We start from the raw sequence: 21,407 nt of genomic DNA, 5'->3' as shown, positions 1-21,407 counted from the left end.
CCACATTGGTCTATGTTTTCTTTAGTATAAATTTGAATCCATTAGACAAACTGGCAAGGCAAGGGAAAGTGATGAAAAGATAACAGGATGAATTGTACTTCCCTTTATCCGATGACCTTTCACCTAGTGCCATCATCTTATCAAATCTTCTGGTGGGTTTATCACTAACTAACTGGAAACCATGATATTAACACCAGTCTCAGATAATACCTCAGCAAATTCAGCAGAAATTCCGCAGAAGCTAACATAAGTCCTCAATAGACTAACTACACAAATCAGTATTTTAAAACCCTCTAGTTCTGCTTACTTTAGGACAAAATCTCTTGTCAGACAGGGAACAATAACAGCGATCAATAATGCTTTCATTGTACATGTCAGCATTGGTTTAAGAAGGATTTGAAAAACGATTTGGAACCATCTCAAGTCCCAATGCCAGTTCAAATGATTGACTGCAGACTGACATGCTTGAGAACGACGTTTTTGTTTTGTAATCCTTTCTAAAGCCCATCATTTGTTAAAGGGGACCTCCAGCGATTGTGCAGATAAGGTTCAGTTTACAGGTCATGGGGAGAACTTCTCAGCCCGTGAAAAGATTTGTACAAAGTCTTTTGTTGCTCTGGAAAAGACAACACTGATGACATTATGAAGGTTATCTTGGCTTGGCGATGACAGTTTTTAACAGAAAGCCTGTGTTATAAAACAGACGTGTGAAGATTGAAAAGAGTTGGAATTCTGCATGAAAGGAATGTCTAGCAAACTACTGGTGGCATTATGGGAAATGTAAGTTCCAGCTTGACTAAAAGTTTTGTGTCGCACATTATCAGTTAGGTTCTCTGTGTGTCCATGTTGGACACATTTGTAGTCATTTAAAGCAATACAGGTATACAAAGACTCTATATGGTTAGGTTTTCAAGACCAGCAAAGGCAGGTAGGCACAGTGAAAATCATTTAATGTGCAAAAACTGGCTTACAGATGTGGCAGTTCGCAGGTCAGCAGGCAGAAAATCCAAATACACAAGGGAGGCAGAGATCATTGGACAGGTGAAATACATCAGGGCGGGACAGACAATCACAAAAGTGGGAAAATTTGACCAAGAAAAGGAGGTGGAACATCCACAGGCCCCAAACCTCAATGCCAATGGGAGGAGATAGGCTCCATCTCCTGGCTTCACAAATGCAGGCAAGCTCCAACCATATGGCAACAATGATCAAGGCGCAGGAAGACCTGGCCAAGGAAAGGTGCCAGCGGAATGAGGAATAGTCCTGCCTCCTGGAGTCTTTCAGTCCCTGGATGACGAGGAATAAGATGAAAAAAAGGAAGGGATGAAGACTCTGGAAAATGACATGAAGGAAGTTCAGCGGAGAAAACTAAAGAAGAAATCTACATGGACACGATTCCTCCAGCTCTTTGGAAGAACTGTGCGGACCTAGCCGGACTCTGACCTCTGAAATCCCTACGCCCTAACCCTACTCCTGACACCTAAAGGATCGTTTGCCTCCTCTCTCCTTTGGCCTGACCTGCTTTAGCTCCTAAATTGTCAGCAGCTTCTTCCTGTTTCTAGTTTGCTCCTGCACACCAAAGATGTTATCCAATCACATTGTCGGTAAAAATGGACACAAAATAATCTGTTGAAGGGAAGAAAGACAACTTTATCTTCTTTCATATAGCTGCCCATATTTTAGATAGCTAACATTGCTTCATGTGATGTGCATGATGCACGGCATTATTGTGTGACGTGTAACATGACAGGCTTGTCATTGTCTCGTATGGGTTATGCAATTACCATTTAGAGGCTACAGTGTCGAGTTTATATGTCAAAACCTATTGCTTGAATCCCAAATTGACAATTAGTATGATACTAACAGGAAGTTTGCTTCATTTTTCTTGGAAAAAACCCACAATTAAAGGGCCTAATTTTGAACATTTGCACTTAGCATGGAACACTTGAACCACTAGAACTTGCACTATTTAGTTGCCAAGGAGAGTGCCAGTACATGATTAAATTCCACTAAATAAGAAATCCAGCTAAATGGCGCATTCACAAGCTCGTGCACCCTGCCCTGACCCGATGTGAGCCTTGGCACCGGAGCTTACGCAGCAGCGTGCTGATTTACTATTACTCTGCACTCGGATGAGCTTACACCTTATTTTGTAACTTTAACCGTTTGGCGGCTGGCTTTGTGTTTTGCGTGTGTCTTGTGAGCCATATAAGTAGCTCGTTTCCCGGCAGCACTCTCTGACCGAGAGGGACAATGGAGAAGCCTGGGAACTGAAACACAGTAGGCAGCCACCAGTGGAAACTCTAGAACTGTGATCTGCTCCCAAGTCGCTGGCTTGTTTTTGTCGTTATAGTACCCTATAATGTAGACAAGCGGTCGCGCTAAGATCACTGTATGATCTAGCTGTGCCTGTGGAGGGTAAGAGGAGGGCAGAAACTTTTCAGTGGTGTGCCTGAACATGACTGACTGACAATATGCAGGTTCATGAAGGAGCTAGGCAAAGTTTAGATATGAAAAAAGGTGTTTCTTCTTTTGCCAAAAAAAGTGAATAAATATGGTTTTATTTTAGTGGAGCTTACAGTATGGTCAGTATTTTGTCAGTTGTCAGTTGAAAGGCGAGTCGAGTCGGGGCGTGTCCGTTTCCATGTGTGTTCACTTACACAGGTCTCACTTCATCGAAGACACATCCAAGGTAATCAACCCGACACAGCTGATAGTCAAAATAAATTCACATGGCCTAGGGCTAAACCAAGGCCTGTCATCACGTTACAACGGTTTCATATCGATCCAGAGCGGTAAAGTTCTCTCTTGATTCTTGCACTTTTCGGGTAATATCTTCACGGGTGAATGCACTTATTGTGAGTCGCTTTGGACAAAAGCATCAGCTAAATGCATGTAATAATGTAAAGTGTTTTAAAGGATAACACCAAAATATTCGATTTATGGTTTTGGCTCCGTTTCTATCAGTAACAAACTCAATGGGGACAGTCCTGAAAAGCATAATAATAATTAATCAATTATTAGATTTACTGATTCTAGATCCATTCTGATCACTTATTTTTATACTTCAGCTTGACTTCTCCGATTTATACTATCGTAAATCAAATACTTTGGGGTTTGAGTCTTTGTCACTTCTTAGCCAAACTGTCGATGGTCATGTTGCATTGTGGGTAATATCGGTGCTAGTTTTACAGAAATGCAGTCCTCTCTTTCAGTCTGCCCCACTGGAGGCTGGCTAAGAGAAAACTCAACTCCGTCATGGAGTCATTTTGTATCATGTAGTGTATTCAACGCCTGCCTGTGGCACACACACTGAATCAAAGCCCTTCCAGACAAGTCTTGCCGCTCGCCGGCCATCTTGGCATCACTCCCAGTCGGGTTATTTTGGGCTAACAAGACAGGCTCCTCTCCCTAAATGAACGGAGAGCCATAATTGCATTGTCAATGGTCAACAGGACATAAAAACGACATTTATAGAATAACAGGGCATCTGATTTAAAAAAAGAAAAAAAGTGCTAAAACCTTTGGTGACTTCGGTCGGTCACCAGAAGACTTGAACAAATGCAATTTGTGTAACGGAGACAGTAAAAAGTTCCTTACAATACCCCGCTCTGCTTATTTAAAGTCCGTCGCCAACACATAATCACAGGGTGGCTGCGGCTCAGGAGTTAGAGAGGGTTCTCCATTAACCAGAACGGTGGTGGTTCGATTCCCACAGGAAAGACAATGAACCCTCAAATTCCCCCCGACAGCTGTGCCAGCAGGAAGGAATGAATGAATGAATGAATGATTCCCGTGTGACAGAAAAAGCGCTGCGCATAGCAGCACTAAGTGAATGGGTGAATGCGAATTGTACCGTAAAGCACCTTGAGTGTCAGTTTTTGTATTTGGCTGAACCCCAGCATGCGGACGCAGACTGACGTGAAAGTCGGTGACGGGCTTTCATATGGATAACTCGGAGCAGGAGGTGAGGCAAACTAGTAACACAAGAAGCAGCAGCCAGGCGTCCGGTTCTCTGAGCACAAGAAAGGGCGTACTTAGACGTGGCCACAAGAAAATATCTGACTGGAATTAACATGAACAATATAGATGAACACGCGCAGAGCCGTAGGTTCGGACTACCACTTGGTCGGCTGAAGAATCCGGCCACGACTAACTGGAGTCTTATAGTGCTGGCATGATGATTGTCTGATTGGAGCACAGTCGTGCTGCAGCTCCAGGTGCACATGGTTACGTTAAGCCTCACCTGCACACACACACACACACACACACACAAGGGAAACACTGCAGTTACACATTGAGTGGTCGATAAGACTAAAAGTCCATCTACCATTTGATTCCATTAGCCATCAGTTGAAACTGTTGTGAACCTCATCTTTACTCTTTTTTCTCAACAACACAATTGGCTTGATTCTTTTAATAAAAAATAAAAAATAGTGTGTGTGTATGTGGGGGGGGGGGGGGTGTTATACTTTATACAACCACCATCTTTTGCATAAGGTTATGTATTTTGCATGATATCCCATCCAGGATTCTGTAAGTGCTTGGTCTCTCTGTCAAAATGTCTCTTGCTGAATTCATTATATCGGCAGAAGAAGAAGTCACTGTGCAGGGGAGCGAGTGTGACATAATTGCAGCTATTCTAAAAAAGTTAACATGCATGAAGACACCACTGGTGTGAAGGGGACGTCACGCAGCAGCATCTGCTACCGTGCCTTTGTTTAAGGTGCATGCATTACTTTCGATTTACTGGAAGAAGAAAAGAAAAAAAGTGGTTTGGAAATTCTGGATTAACTGTTTTTTCTGATCTCGGACCGCACGTCCCACACTTTGGCAATTTCTCTGGTGAGTACATTGTTCGTGACTGAAGAAATACTGCAGACTAAGACCAAAGTTGTTGCAGTATGTCACATTTATCCCTAAACTCAAATTTTCTCTTAAGTACATACTCTGCCTTTATTGCTGACTACCTCGTTCATTCCCTTTCAATTTATGCAGAGCAGCAATGAGCTGAATTAATATGGCCCGGTGTTTTGAATTCCTCTGGATGATCGGGCCTGTCTGGTGCTCTGGTCCTCACGATCCAGCTGCCGAGCAGGGAGGAATCCCTGGTATGACTCGGAGGGGCTCATGTGTTAGCTTGTTTGGCTGTACGGCTCTCTATCCGTGCAAGCTTCTCTGTCATCTGCGATATTGCTGATTTTGGCAAGGGGGGAAAAAAAAACACTCGCTCAGAATGCTGTGAACCAGACCTTCCCCCCGCGTAAATCACTCTGTGTTACTGGTCTGAAGATAATGAAAATGCGCAGGTACACCCCGAAGATGTGCATACACACACACACACACACACACACACACACACACACACACACACACACACACTTGAAAAACACTAGAGATAGGCTGAGTGATTGAAGATCTGGGGCTGGGACCAGGGTATTTCCTGAGGCTGCGAGGGAGAAGGGGCCCTGGCTTGTCATCGCTTGCCAGCTCAGTCCACTTGTGTCAGTCCATTTGCTCAACACTCACCAGCGCATCACTTTTACTGTGGCGCATGACGCCTTCCCAGAATGACAGCGAGGAGATCTCTGGGGGGAAAGGAAGCTGAAATGCCTGATTCTCAGCCTCGGCCTTGGCTTTCTGCCCCTTCCCCGTCTCTTTTTCTCCCTCACTGTCTCTCTGTCGGCTGCGTCTGAACGAGTGCCACACTCCCACACAGTGAACGCTCTGAGCCTCGCATACCCTGTGACCCCGCCCGGCCACTGTGCTATAAAAAGCCAGTCAGTTTTCATCCAAACCCATGGAAATCGGTAGCAGCGCCAGCCGCCACCCTTACTTAACCCCACAGTCTACTTCCTGCCAAGGACCTGCCATTTGTGCCACTGTGCGAGCTCTGCAGAGTACAGAGTGTTGCGAAACTGTGCATCTATAATGATTTTATGCAGCGTTGTTTTTAGCCGAGGCTGTACTCCAGATAGCTGCACAAACAGTGCATGTAGTCATTTCTTTCTTGCAAAGTAAACGGGCACAAGTTTTTTTCCCGAGCTATGGGAATCAATTTCAAATAAAAAAGGCCTCAACCTTTTCTTTCTCCTTTTGTTGTTTGACAGACATATGCTTTTTATATAAAGCATTTTTTTTGCATCAGCATTTAATTTTCAAAAGTAAAAGTGCTTGTTGGGCAGAATACCCCCTTTCAAAGCGTTGTAATGGCAGTGCTTTTTTTATTGCGTTGCAGATTTAATTTTAATGTCCATCAAGCTACGCTGACCTAACATAATGACCCAAGTAAAAACATGAAATATGTTATATTTGCATAAAAATTGAAAGCTGAAATGTCTCATCTCATCTCAAGTATTCAGACCCTTTGGCGCGACACTACAGATCATGGTCAGGTGCAGGCTTTTACTTGCTTTCATGATCCTTCAAATGTGTCTGGAGTCCACCTGTGGTGAATGGATTTTTAGAAAGGCGCACCTGTGTGCACAGTATAAGGTCCCACTATTCACACTGCACGTCAGGACAAAAACCACACGGTGAAGTCCAAGAAACTCTGTGTAGACCTCTGTGATAAAGTTCTGTGGAGAGGCACAGAATCAGAGCACAGAGAGAGAGAGAGAGAGAGAGAGAGAGAGAGAGAGAGAGAGTTCCCCGGAGGGACAGTGGCCTCAATAAACTGAAATGGAAGAAGTTTAGAAATTTAGAAAATTTTAGAAATGTTGATATGTATATCGTCTGCGATAGAAAGCCAAAGCCCACGATTTTTCAACTCACTGTACGGTCTGATCATCCAGTCACGAGCTGACTGCTCACACTGTATTGTTGAAAAAGTCCAAGTTTTCGCTCTCTCAATGCTAACAAGGGAGAGATGCGCTGTGGTTGGGTAAGGATTCAAGGACTACGGTCTGAGCAGGTGAGTTTTCAGTCGGCGGCATAAGGATTGAAGGGGTTTTTCTGCTGTCCTGATGTCAGTGGGGAGCTAATCCCACCATTGAGGAACCAGGACCAACCAGAACCAGCAAACGGATGGGATTTTGTTTTCGCAGTGAGGGAGTAGCAGAGCATGGTCGACGGGCTGGGGTGTAAGGTTTGACCATGTTATGGATGTAGGAAGGGCCTGAGCCATTCGCAGCTCGGTTGGCGAGTACCAGTGCCTTGAATCTGATTCGAGCCACCACCGGGAGCCGGTGCAGGGTGCAGTGTAGGTTGAAGACCAGTCGGGTCGCTGCATTCTGGATGAGCTGCAGAGGTCGGATGGCACATGCCGGCAGACCAGCTAGGAGCGAGTTGCAGCTGTCCAGGCGTGAGTTGACAAAAGCCTAATGCCGCCCAATACCTGCGTCGCCTTCTCGGTGAGGAACGGACGTCTCCTCCGGATGTTGTGGAGGGTGAATCTGCAGGAGCGGGTCGTCGCTGCGATGTTGGCAGCGAAGGACAGCTGGTCGTCCAGTGTCACACCAGTGCCACACACCTAAATGATTTGCATTGTACAAATGAGTGTTGCTAAAAGTTGTATGTAATGGAAATGCTCAAGAAAACCACAAATACCTCAACACCAATTTTCTTTCAACCTGCTTCCAACCACAATATAGCACGGCCACGACACAGGCTGTACAAAGGCCACACGGACGTCATCACAAAATGCCTCCTGGAATTCAGTGACGATATTTAACACAGTGTAAGAGTTTGGCACTTTCTTTGATATTTGCAACTTCAGGAGGACAGTTACTGTTGGCCATGTCTTCCGGAGAGAGAAAAACTAAACTCTGGATGTTTCCGCGCTGCAGCAGCTGGACATGCCCCTGCAAGTCGGACACGCTCGAGGTTAAAAACGCAGCAACTAATTAAAAGTTTGCCAGGAGAAAAAAAAAATGTTTCTCGCATGTAAACATGGAGGCTGTGATGTGGGCAGTTTGCGAGAGGGTCAAGCTTTGAGCGGCAGCGAAGATGGATGGAGTGGTGGCGGCGGAGGGCGTGGAGGTCGTGAAATGGAGCAGTAAACCAGAGGCCTGAGTCAAGAGTGTTTATCCTCTCTTTCCTTTCATTTGGGGTATCGGTTGGCCATAAGTGGAGCCTAGGTATACACTGATTTACACTGAATAAAACACAGTTGCCAATAATCAAACTAAAAGTTTCTGTCTCCCAGAATGACGGAATATTCTTTTAGGTAAATTCATTCGTAAATGTCTATGGAGAGTTCGAGGTGGACCTTCATTCAGCTGATGGGACAGTCTTCAATTCCTTCTCCGAGCCAAGCACATGGAAGACGGCTCTCCACTTTCCCTCCGCTGGCACGTGAACATCTCATCCAACATCCTAAGTATCACTTTTGAGCATAATGACAGTGTTTCTGCTAAAACTGTGTGCATTTTATATCACAGTGGAGGGAACGGCTTGCTGTGAAGTTCAGTGTTTAGAGCTAGAAACGCAAGATCAGGCCTTTTCTTCTGTGACCATACACACTAAGTGTAGGCTTAGGCCGTCTGCATTTAGCCGCTCTCACGGTTGGAGTGTGTACAGGTTTTTCAAAAACAGTCGAAAATTAATGGAAGGGTTCTTTCAAAAGGACTTTGGTGACATATTAGTCAATGTCTCCAAATTTTAAAGGAGAATTCATTTGTGTTTTTACTGACATAGATAGTTTGCATGTGTGCATTACAGTAGTTTGCAATATTAGGAAATACTCTTTTTTCTCTCTGATATTTTACAACTCAAAGACTTTACAACTCAAAGTCTGTTAAAGTTACCAGTCTCCCCGAGCACTGTGAGTAAAATAAAAAAACGGTGTATAAAGACTTTAGTGAAACAACGGTAGCTGCGCAAAAGCTATTAAATTGCCTCAAGTGATGTCACATGAGTCACTCCTGGTTGGGTCTAAGGAACTCAGAGTTTGAGAGTGAAAGAAATGGGGGTGTGGAGTTGTAGAGCGAGAGAGAAGTATGTTTACCGGCCCTGTGCAGCCCACTACTCCACAGATTTAGCATCGTCAGACTCGTGATGGACCGAAACCCTTGCAGGTCCAAAGACGTCAGTTCACGTCCATTTATAGAAACACTATGTATGAGTTCATACTCAACGAAACCTGGTTAGAAAGCTACGATTCTCAGGAATAAAACGATACCAAGCAAAAAAAATGACAACGCACCGATCAGGTCTCATAGTGGTCCATAATGATTCTCCAACAAAAAAACTGTCCCGTTCAGCGGAAAGGGCCCAGGGCAAATAAAATCCAGTCCAATATTTGGTCCAAGACACATAATTGCATAATTGCACAAATAAATATTCCCTAGTTGTTCCCAGCTACAGGCATTTGATTACAATCTGGTGAGAAAAGAAATCCCTCAAATTCAGTGCAATGCAAGAAGTGCTTACAGTGATTCTGACTGTCAGGGATAAAACTTCAGGATGTTACCTTTCAAAAGAGACCACGAGCATACGTCTTATCTAGGGAGTTCAACATCCAATGTATTTGGGGTATGTTTTATTTGGACAGACATTTTGGACCACATTTTCAGGAAATGGCAAAGGAGTTGTCATCACAATGAGGTCGTCACGTTTGAGCTTATCGGCCATATTTTTGGCAACCTGCACCGTAAAGGGAGAAATGTTGCACCTGAGTACTAAACCACCAAAATTAACGGCATTTAATCTCATTATCCGTTTATCTCTTTCAGCTTTTGGACAAAGTCAGGCAGGTCTGACCTCCTGCTCCATAAATAAAAGCAAATTGTGTGAGTGTGTGTGTGTGTGTGTGTTTGTGTTTGTGAGTGTGTGTGTGTGTGCGTGTGTTTGTGTGTGTGTGTGTGTGTGTGCGTGTGTGTGTGTGAGGTTTATCTCGCTGGAATCATTGGAATCAGTCTCTGGCTCCACTTGAACGATTTCAAGATTGGAAATGGGACCGAACAACAACATTTTTTCCTGTTTCCGTGTTCAGCTGCAGTGCTGCTCAGGTCAGGTGTTAGGACACGGTACGCTGCGGAGGCTATCGGCTCATCATGTATTACTGAGAGTGTTCTCAGAAGACGGTGCCACATCTTTCAGGAGAAAGGGATGGGATATCACCCCGGGGATCTCCCCTGGCATGCGCAGACACAGAAAGCAGAATTTCACACAAGGCCGACAACAGCCCCGGAGCAACTGTGTTTGACTGTTAAATACTTGCTTCCTTGACAATTTTTTACAAACTTGTCCGAGACATTATCGCTTTCTTTTCTTTTTTCCGGCCATGAAATGAATCTGATAGACAAAATGGGTTTTGCATACTGCAGCGCTTTCTCCCAGTGACTTCTCCACTTGGCCCCTTGATGCCTGCATTCATTCAGGTTTTTTTTATGTAAATGCTCTTGTTAATCCTGAACTTCAGTGACTCGCTGCAATGGGATTCCTGTTGTTTACTCAGGTGGCAGGGATATTAATACGCAACCTTATGGGACATAAAATAGAATAACTCAACTGAAGGGAAGTCCCTTTTCCACCTGATATCTCTCGTACCCCACGAGTGTCTCAACAGTGCTTAAAAAAAAAAAAAATCCCTCACATATTTCTGCTTTTCAACGCCTCCAGATTTACAGCCCCTCCTCTGATGACTTCTGGACCGTGTTTCATATCCTCCCTGACCCCTTCTGCTCGTGTTACATTCACAATGCAAAGTTGTTAGCTGGACACACGCACTCAGGCACAGCACCGGCTGAGCTTGGAGGAAAGAGGTCTGCGGAGACGGCGAGGTCCGCGCGCCTCGAAGAGCATGCTTTGGCATACGGCAAAGCGGTTTCCTGTGTTCCCTGAGGCAAATGAAAATGATAATACACACTCACAGATCATCACAGACCTGATTAGGAGCAAGAGGGTTTTTAAATTCTCAATAAACGTTTATTGTCAATGCAGGGTTAAAGACGGATCTCATCTCATGTTTTTTTCTTTGCTGTGAATGAGCCACTGGGGATGTGGGACTGGGTCAGGAAATACCAATGTGGAAGGCAGTGTCTCTTCTTAGGATTCCTCTGGCTGGGAGGCCCTCTCTGACCGGCCAGGCTGGAATCTGCAGGAAAGAGGAAACAGGTAGGGCCAATGCACCTAGTGATCCCATCAGACTGCTGCAACATTTCAAAGGCAGAGAGGGAGCGAGAGGGAGCGAGAACCAAATACCATTTTTTCCCAGAGAGGAACTAGGGCTTAGCATTCCTGGCATTGCCACTGGCCTCCTAACAATCCATACTCTATCCTGTGTGTGCCGGTAGAGTGAATGGCCGCAGTGTGTGAGACTCACGGGCCCAGTTTGCCCAGCAAAGGAAGAGCGGCCAACTTTGCCGGCGCACTCGGGGCCCAGCCGCCGTCCCCCCAGCCGCTAGGCCAAACAGTGGGACGTCTGAGACGGCACTGTTGAGCCACCGCACAGGCCAGACCGCCGCTGAAAACACACTCCAGAAAATAAACAGGCCGGGCCCAAAGAAGAGCAAATATTTGATCAATCTGAGTAAGGCGAAAAAAAGCGGATGAATGAGCAGAGGTGGAGGAGGAGGAGGAGGAGGGGTGGGCGAGAGTGGAGGAGGGAGGCAGGGATGGCTGGAGATGAAAGAAGCTGCCATTGTATATATATATATATCACACTTTTGAAAATGCAAATGAAATGAGTGGGTCGTTATATCAATGCGAGAGGGATGTGAAACATTATGCAGTTGTTAACGAAGCCAACACTTCAACTCCCGAAAAGCTAGGAAATGCAAAAAAAATTTTTTAAAAATGAACCTTAAAAAACCTTAAAATAAGCTGAAAATCAATATAATTTCAACAAACAGTATCTGTAGCTATTGCAGAAACTGACAAATCAAGAGTGACACAATGCCATCCTTATATGTCCTAGGTGTTGGTGCGCACGCTGCAGTCACCTGTCTCCCTCTGAGGGTGTGTGATTTAAGGAGGTGCCCGAGGTATGCCTAGGTTAGAATGATAATTAACCCGCACTTAAAAAGAGGGCACTAACTTTAATATACATTTGATGACATAGAGACAGCCAAGACGGTCTTAAACACGGGGCGGTTTTGTGAGCCAAGTTCCACCCACGGAATGCCGAACGTTCTCACGTGATATTAAAGCCACCAAATCATGTAGTTTACAGCTCAAACACATTCAAGGTTGCACTATCTCTTATTTCACATTACGTCAATAATATGCATCGCTTCAGAATCCTGGTGAAGGTCGTTGTCCATGTGTCGCTGTAAACCTCACCGGTGTTATCAATCAGCCAGGGCACGGACTGATTCCCGACACACCTCTGACAGTCAGACCGCATTCCACCCACGTCTTCAATTGAAATTCCTGAACGTGAGCGGCGACATGCACAACACGGGTAAGAACGACGGTTAAGATTTGCGTGCGTGTGTCTCCAGCTGTTCAATCACGCGGTTCAATCACGCGGGACAGAAAAGCAGAGGCAGCGACTCAGCCGATCCGAGCGAGTCACCACGGGAGGGTTCTGACGCACAGGCAGCACGACTGCTGCGGCCGACTGCGGCCCGACATTCAGCTGGGCCTGTAAGTAATCTGTAAAGGAGAAAACAAACATACATTGTGCATTAGACCTGACACTTATTCTAAGTGTACATGACCAGTAGTTGTTAATTGGCTTAAACCTGTTAGCTACTGAAAATGACCTGTCTGCGTTGTGCTGTCCTGCGTGGCTGAGGAAGCTCATTCCCACATAGCTCATGCTCGCAACCTGTAGAGATTAAATGAGATGACATTTTGGAAAATGCACTTCCTACAATTTTTGGAAGTGGCCTTATATTATTTGAGCGTCGACCGGAAGCAGGAGAAAAATTGCTAGCCTCGCTCGGCCTCAAGTTTAAAAACGTGACTTTCAGCACGCACTTCTAGATAATCACCAATTTAAATATCAAATTCTATTTGTTTAATCATTCAAAAAAAGTTTATGTGTGGAGAAGAGCGAAATGGAAAGTTTTGGGGAAACAATTGACTGTTGTTGTATTTCTGCCACTATTGGGAGCAGCCAGACAGGTTTTGTGCATATGAAAATGTTTCAGTTATCACTACATTGTGTTCCTTGGAGCACAGTTAATTACATGATTGACTGTTCACATTATGATCAACACCAAGAGGAGTTTATCATTTCATGTGTGTGGCATGCATCTACAGTGACTGCGTCAGTGAGTAGTGTGTCAGTGATAAAGTATTTGGGCTTCAGTTCGTGACCCTCGTGAAGCTGAGCATTTTCATGACAAGACGTGAATTTGAGAATTTTCTGGAAAAGAAATGGGGTCACGAAGAGATACACGTTTCCCTCCGGGCAGATTCAGAACCCACAGAGGTTTTGATGGAAACAGAAGTAGGCCTGTCCTCCCCCCCACCTGAGCAGATCAGATGTCACTCCCTCTTGCTTCCAGCGAGTCAGACCGAAGCCTCTGCCTTGGGGCTCATCCATCAACCTCCCCCTGCTCAGCGTGGAGCCATCGCCTTTTCAAAAGGAAACATCAACACCGCCGGTGAAATGTTGCCTCTCTTTTGCGAGTCTTGATTTGCCGCGCGTGACTTTTGGGAATCCATTCGAGGGGAAAATGTGCCCCAGTGCTATAACACGCAGGAGGTATATGAATGTATGCTTAAAATAGCACCTCTTTTGACCTGATGTTTTATGAGAGTTGACTGACAGCTTTTTATTCCTGTCCACAGGATCCTGTGAAGGACTTCTTTTAAACGACCACAGGTTGTTTTGCTGCCCCCCGGAATTCTGCGACCTGAAGTTTTAAACCACCTTTGTTGTTAACACCAGTAACTACAGGCGGACCAGGGGTGAAATCTGAAAGGTACATTTAGAGTAAGTAACACGAATCCAGGTACTGAACTGACAAATTCCTCCTCAAAAACAAAAGCCTTTACTCAAGGTCCACAGAGGCGACGGCTCGCGGAAGCATGAGGAAATATTCGCTGGAGTTTTGTCAAAGCGAGTATTACTGTAGTATCGCGTACTGCCCCTTTAAAAGACCGTCAGAACAGACAGAAGATCCTCACACTGAAGAACAGAAGGTCCTCACACTGGTTGGCAGAAACACCGAAAGTGGAAGAAAGACATCAGTGTAGCAGCATCAGCAACAGCTCAAAGTAAGACGTCGGAGCGATTTCCTGTTTTGGGATTTTCCATGTACTTTAAGAAAAAAGGCCTGTTGTCACATTCAGATCAGGAATTTACTGTAACTACAATCCAACCCATCACTCACTACTTTCACCATATTCTGGACGTGCAATCACACTGTCGACTTTGCAGTAAATGATTCCAACAATTTGTTTTATCGTGTATCTCATTCACTTATTTAACATCGTCGTCTCCTTACGCATCACACCTCTCTTCCACATGAGATGCGAGCTGAGGACTTGAGGAGGAAGGGGATTGAAAATAGTGTTTGCTGCATGTAGAGTCCATCAGAGACTTATTTTCTCCAATAGCATGATATTGACGCAAATGAAAACAATGTTCTTAGGACCTGAAAAGATCAGATGTATCTGAGGTAACAGTATAACACATTATAGTTAGTCTTACATTGCGACGCTCCAACGTGGATCCTGATGAATCATATGGGACGTTCGGCTGCGGGACAACTGATGTTTTTAAGCTATCAAAACACTTGTGTAATGATCAGAGCACTAGCCATGACGTCACCTCATTTCCTGAAAGGCCCACAAGGGTCGGTTGAACACGTGCAAACGGTTATTCGAAGTCCTGCCACAACAATATCCTGATACTCGAAGGTTTTAGACCAAAGAACAGATAGAAAATATCACATGCAGAACCAGAATGTCACTCAGTAGAGCGCATACCTCCGCCTAGGCCCAACAGTCCCCTCAAATTCAACCAAGCCGCACCAGAAGACACTTACAGTACTCATAGGTATCAGTCCCCTAAATATGCCTGAATTTTCTTCCCCATCAAGATCCATGAATTATAAATTGAAAAAGTTCATCATCAGAAAGAGTGACGAGGAGATGATTTGGTTAGATGTTGCTGTCCTCACATTCAGTTGCCTTATTGTCTGTGAAGAGCTGATCTTCCTTTGAAAGTTTTGAACTGCACAGATTTGACGTGTTACTAATGTACGGGCTCCGGTTCTTTCCCCTCACGCTCGTCAACCACGGCTTCAGCGTGTCAGCGACTGGCAGGTTGTTTGCCCAATAAAAAGTGCAATGCAAGCACGTGAGCACAGACAAATGCGCAAGAATTAGCAGGCGACGAGCAAGACATTAGCACACAAGAGCTGGCACCCAGAAATCCAACCTTCACGGCGGAAGGTGGGAATCGTGCAGGTGGATATAGTCAATTTGTTACCTCTGGTTTATATGTTTGCAGGATTACGTGAAAATTACCAAAAAAAAACGATTCCACCAAACTTGGTGGAGCGATGAGGTCTGGGCCTTTTTCCCTGTTCGGCCTTGGCGGAGGTATGCGCTCTACCGATTGCCATTGTAGTTGCTTCATGTTGTTCCTGCCCAGTCAGCATAATTTGACAGCTACACACATAGGCCCCCGTGCTGAACTGTCTTCACCTGAGGGATACAGCAGAAATACGAAAAATTTTACATTGGTTTCAAGATGGAGGCCCTCGGTGGTGTTGCACTCGCATTCCACGTCCATTTACACAAACAGTCCATGGTTGAGACTGGAAGTCATGTTTGGAGAAGATGGAATGTCAACTTTTCCGCATCTGAAAATGTCAGTTATTCCTACATTGCGTTTCTGCGAGCACAGTTAATGACATAATTGGCTGTTTACTTTATGATCATCACCAGCTGGAGTTGATCATTTCCTCTCTTTTCTTTCCGACCTCATGTGTGCGACGGACAGCACGAATCTACCGTGACTGCGTCGGTGAGTAGAGTGTCGTTGATAAAGTAATCAGGCTCCAGTTCTTGACCCTCGTGACGGTCGTCATTTGATGTGGATCTGAATAAAGGGGAACAGAAGGGTCAAGATGAGATACACGTTACCTTCTGGGGTGATTCAGAACCCACAGAGGTTTTGACGGAAACAGAAGCAGGCCTGTCCCCCCCACCCGCCTGAGCAGATCAGATGTCACTCCCTCTTGCTTCCAGCGAGTCAGACCGAAGCCTCTGCCTTGTGGCTCATCCATCAACCTCCCCCTGCTCAGCGTGGACCCATCGCCTTTTCAAAAGGAAACATCAACACCGCCGGTGAAATGTTGCCTCTCTTTTGCGAGTCTTGATTTGCAGTGCGTGACTCTGGGAAAATGTTCCCCAGTGCTATAACACGCAGGAAGTATATGCATGTATGCTTAAAATAATACCTCTTTGGACCTGATGTTTTATGAGAGTCGACTCACAGCTTTTTATTCCTTCCATATCTTCCATCAGTCCATTAAAATGACCATAGTTTGTTTTGCTGCCCCCAGAATTCTGCGACCTGAAGTATTAAACCACCTGATGTCAACACCAGTAACTACAGGTGTCTGTAGTTACAAATCAATAAGTAACAAGTCCAGGTACTGAAATTACCTGCAATTAAACTATTTCATTCCCATTCCTCTCAACCACGCCTCATGCTTTTCATCCATTTTGTTTTAGCGTTTCACAGAGAGCACATTTCACTGTGAGGAAAGGCATCAAAGGCTGGGAAATTCTTTGAAATCCAAATGATTCCAAGTCAAGCAAACACCCCTCCAAGGTTTTGTGCACACTCATGGTTGTCTTGGACAAAAAAAAACAGAGCTTCTCTTTGCCTTCTTGCCCAAACTGGCTGCCATCTGCATCTCGCTGGGCTCTGGCTGAAATCAGCAGACAACCAGATGTGCCGGGCCCGTTTCAGGCCGGAGGTATTCTGCTGAGTAATATGGCGCGGATCTCCTGGGGACCTGTTGGTACACCTAGTCTGAGTGGCTCATATTATTATGTAACACTCTTATATAAGCCGTCTAAGGCCAACTGATAAACAAGGTCCACCATACAGTATTAGCCCAGCTGGTGTGCAGTAAAGGTTTGGCATGCTTGAGGGTAATCAATCATTTGAGTTTATAGCCGTTGGTTATTCAACCGAAGAGCTGATGTGTTTGGCACTGGAACCTTCTGCTATGCTGATTTTACTTTTGAAGCCAAAGTGAGCACCAAGGCAATCAAAGCCATGAGGGATCAGAGCTCCATTCACTTTGGGCTAAGAAGACCCATATGTTGGAGGCAGGGGCCAGACTTTTCCAGTTTGGCCTCTCAGTTTCCCATTGGCCCCGCAGCGGAGGAGTCTCTCGCAGCGTTTAAAGAAACAAGCCTCCCTCCCATCCTCCGCACCCCTTGTTAAAAGCCAGTGGCCCCATTTGGTACAGTGGCCATTAATATTTATGAGGAGGGAAGCTACTCGCCGGGGCCCATGGTTGACAAACAGTGTGACCTTTCAGTGGGCACAGTGTTTACTGTGTGCCGTCAGGAAGTTCCGTCGGATGAGGGAAGATAGGAAACCACGCCCATCTTCCTCTGAACCAAAATGAAAGCAGGCGGGTGTTTGGTCTGAGCAGATGTCGGTAGGATACCGTGAGTTTTAGCCGAAGCTCGGGCGTCGGCTGCAGCGGCAGCTGTGTAGAAGTCTGTGAGAAAAGAGCATATCGTTCATGTCATATAAAAAAGGGGAGAAGAAAAAAAAGTACCATTTCAAGACATGACATTTCCATTCAGCCAATTTTTTCTTTCCCAAAATTGTGTTGTGTGCTCACACAGTGTCTCTTTTTGTTTAAAGTCTACACCCTCAGCGGTCTGAGACTCTCTTAAAAGACTACAGTTCATTATTGTTCAGTTTGGGAGTGACTCAACAGAATTCACTGCTCAGTCCGTCTGTGTTCCAGCCCATATTTGTCATGCAAGCACAGACGGGGGCTTCTTTTTTTTCACTGCCTGTGATGTTGTCTGTAAATTACAGGTTGGTCACTAATTTGTTCAAATAAAGCGGTGAGCGCATCGGACTCATCTAGGAACAGAGGAACACTTCTGTTCTGCTCGTTTTCGGAACATATATTCGGCTACTGATGGATTTATACAGCGTGCGTCATGCCATAGAAAAATTATGACTTGCATGACTTTGTTGATTGATTCATCACCAAGCTGGTCTTTATGGGGAGGTGGGGTTTTTTTGTGCGTGTGTTCTTTTTTGGGTGTCAATTCTTTCTCTTCAATTTAAAGTTGCACTTTAACCGAAGCGGTGTGTGCTTGGACAGTGGGAGGAAGCCAGAGAGGAAAGCCATGCAGACTTGAGGAGAGCATGCAACCTGCCCGGCTGGTTGGAACCCAGAACCTTTTTTTTCTTATCATATCAAAACTTTAGGGCTGCAATTAGCGATTCTTTTCATAATCTATTAATCTGTCGATTATTTTCTCGATTAATCGATTGGTTGTTTGGTCCATATAATGTCATCAAATGGTGAAAAATGTTGATCGTGTTTCCCAAAACTCCAAGATGATGTTTTGTTTTGTTAACACACCAAACATATTCATTTCACTGTCACAGAGGAGCAAAGAAACCAAAAAATATTTACATTTAAGAAGCTTTTTTTTATTAACTTCATTATTAGTTTTTCGAAAGGCACATTTTTGAGGTGGACCCCTCCATAATATCAAACCAAATTGTTGGTCCTATTTATGGCTTGTATTTATTCTGCTATATGACCATTCCAGTGCTTCATTCGAATGGCATTCACGTTGCACAAGGGGTTCACATTATGCATGCACTTGCCAGCGAAAAAATTGACAGGAGAGATGAGCTGCTGCATGCAACATTGTGCAGTGAATTTGTGGGCATGCATGTGAGCATTTTGTAGAGGAAGAAAAAATGCTCTAGCTGCAGCGATTTATAAAGAAGAAGGTTTCAGTTTCTCACCTTCACTTTGTTGCTTGTTTTCTGCTCCCTGTGATTGATAGATGTGCCAATAAGAGCAGAGCTCTATAGGCCTTCTATCATTATGAAATTCTTAGGAATACTAACCAAACCAACCAGAACCCAAATCTTGATGATGACCACATTTGTCTTGAATGTGACACATTATCAAAACATCTTACAGAGGTCAGTTGGCCCGCCTCAGACATTAAGACATATTAGATGTATGAAACTGCAGAATCTGTACTTCATATACAATGTACCTTTGCATTATAATACATTTAAAAAAGACTGACTGATGGTAGCACCCTCCTCCAATGTCACTGGAACATCCAAGGCTCTCCAGATGAAGGCCAGGTAACATCGCAGACAAGGGTACGCTGCTGTTGTCTCCAAGGTCACGAATAAGCTCCCAACCTCAGACTCCCTAAACTTTACTCATGAATGAGTCATAGATATCATGCCCATATGTGAGAAGAGTGAGGGAGTGAAAACAGTCGCTAAATAAGCTACATTTTGTGATTTTTATACTTTCACGTAAATGTCAGAAGCTTGCGGTCCTTTTGATAGAATTTTTCCCAATAAACGCGTATTTGACTCAATTTGTGGCTGAGGAAATTGCCACAAGAGCCTAGGTGAATACATAGGTTTTACTGCGCACTGTATGCTACAGGGAGCCCCTTCGCATTTCAGGACAACAAACAAACATCACCATGGTGAAGCCGCTCTGAACGTCCACCGATCCTCCAAATAGAAGTCCTGTGATTTTCTGGGGTAACGACATGATGATGGATGGAGCGATGCCACCCAGTCCAGTAAAGCAAGTTTACGAGGAAAAAACTTGCACCGCTTCCTTCAGTCTTCAGCCGTAAAGACTGAAATTAGTATCAATCCGATCGAATCATTCTTCAATGAAAACAATTTTATTTGTTTTTATTATATCTCAATCGCGGATTTCTGCTTTTATGGAACTTGGCAGCATCAGAAACTGGCAAAACATAGTCACATTGATATAAAAAATGTGTTTTACTTTGTACACTTCCTCTCTAATTTTCTCCACCTCCCATGATAAATATTCCTTAAACTTCCTCCTTCAAGCATGCTCTTTAAGGATCACTGCATTCATTTCTGTTTGACAAGATTCAGCCACCCTTGTAGCATCTCATCAGAGAGCAAATTTGTTTTTTCTTTCACAATCTCCCCAGGCAGCCAATATACCCGGATAGGGAGCTGGGAGTTGACAATGGTGAATGGCTTGCTACACTGGAGACCACTTGTAGCTGCTCACGCAGCCTGACCCTTCCCATCATCCCCCCAGCTGGTATATTTCTCAACCGAAGATGACTTCCCCATAATCTAATCTGACATGCGAACCTACCGCATCCCCAAAACAACATGCACACTGCAGTCCTCAGACACAGATTTCTCTTTGCAGTAGACTGACTCAGAGGGGAGAGATAAAATGATAGCAGGACCTTTTGAGCTCCAGTGTGTGTGGTGGGAGTCAAACTGCCACGGGGCCCACCCACGTAGGCTGGAGAACCCTAGGGTGAGGAGGCCAAGCTGTTGAGGGCTTGTGTGAACTGTGGAACAGAAAGAACCACAGTGCTTACCACAGTGTCATATTTATCGGTGGTATTTGTCCAGGAAAAGCACGTGTGGCTATAGTGCACATGACTTAGAAAACACTTTAGCCACTATTAGAGGAAATGTGTTAGTGCAGGAAAAACAAAATTTGTTGGTAAAAATCTAAGTCACGGTTTTGAGGCTTTACGTAAATACAAGACCAAGATTCTACAGCCATGCCAGCCACTCTTTGAGGTGGTGCAACTGAAGCGACAGAGGTGAATGCGACCGTCACAATGCTACTATGCTCACACAATAACAATGTCAATTAGAACCAATACAAAGTATTGAGTAAACTGAAACTTTGATCTGATTTTGGTGCAAGATGAGAATTGAAGAGATATTTAAGTCCAAACCACCGAAAAATTCAACAGACTGGTGGTTCTAGAAGAGAAAGTGTCCAGATTATCAGTCTGGACCTAAGTGGTGGATAAACCATCACAGTCACCACTTTAAACTTTGGAAAATCAGCATCTGTAAACAAATTTCTGGAAGTTACACACTAATGGAATTCCTTTCACCCAGGGGGTAGCTACGATTGGGGCCACAAATGACACATTAAAGTTTTCACCTAATAATGTCTCTAGTTGGAAAGTGGAGGGATCACTGGAATCGTTAGAGTTGAGTTGAATGTCAGTACTAAATGGAAATCCACTGAATAGTTGTAAAGACATTAAACTCAAAACCCCCAAATTTCAACCCCACGGTGCTTCAGAGATTTGTAGAAGTCATTAGGATTGAACATCTGGTACCCGTGGAAATCTTTGCCAAAATTCGCAACATCAAGTAGATCTTTATCTTGATATTTTCCAGATTTGACCTGCGTGTGGTGCTAAATGAAAAGGCAGGGGGTCACAAAGGTCTTAAGGATTAAATCCCCTCTGCACCACTTATATCTGTACTAAAT

The sequence above is a fragment of the Scophthalmus maximus genome, chromosome 5, assembly GCF_022379125.1.
Source record: "Scophthalmus maximus strain ysfricsl-2021 chromosome 5, ASM2237912v1, whole genome shotgun sequence".
Classification (NCBI taxonomy): domain Eukaryota; kingdom Metazoa; phylum Chordata; class Actinopteri; order Pleuronectiformes; family Scophthalmidae; genus Scophthalmus; species Scophthalmus maximus.
The sequence above is the reverse complement of the archived record's forward strand: the minus strand, read 5'-3'. Positions refer to the sequence as shown.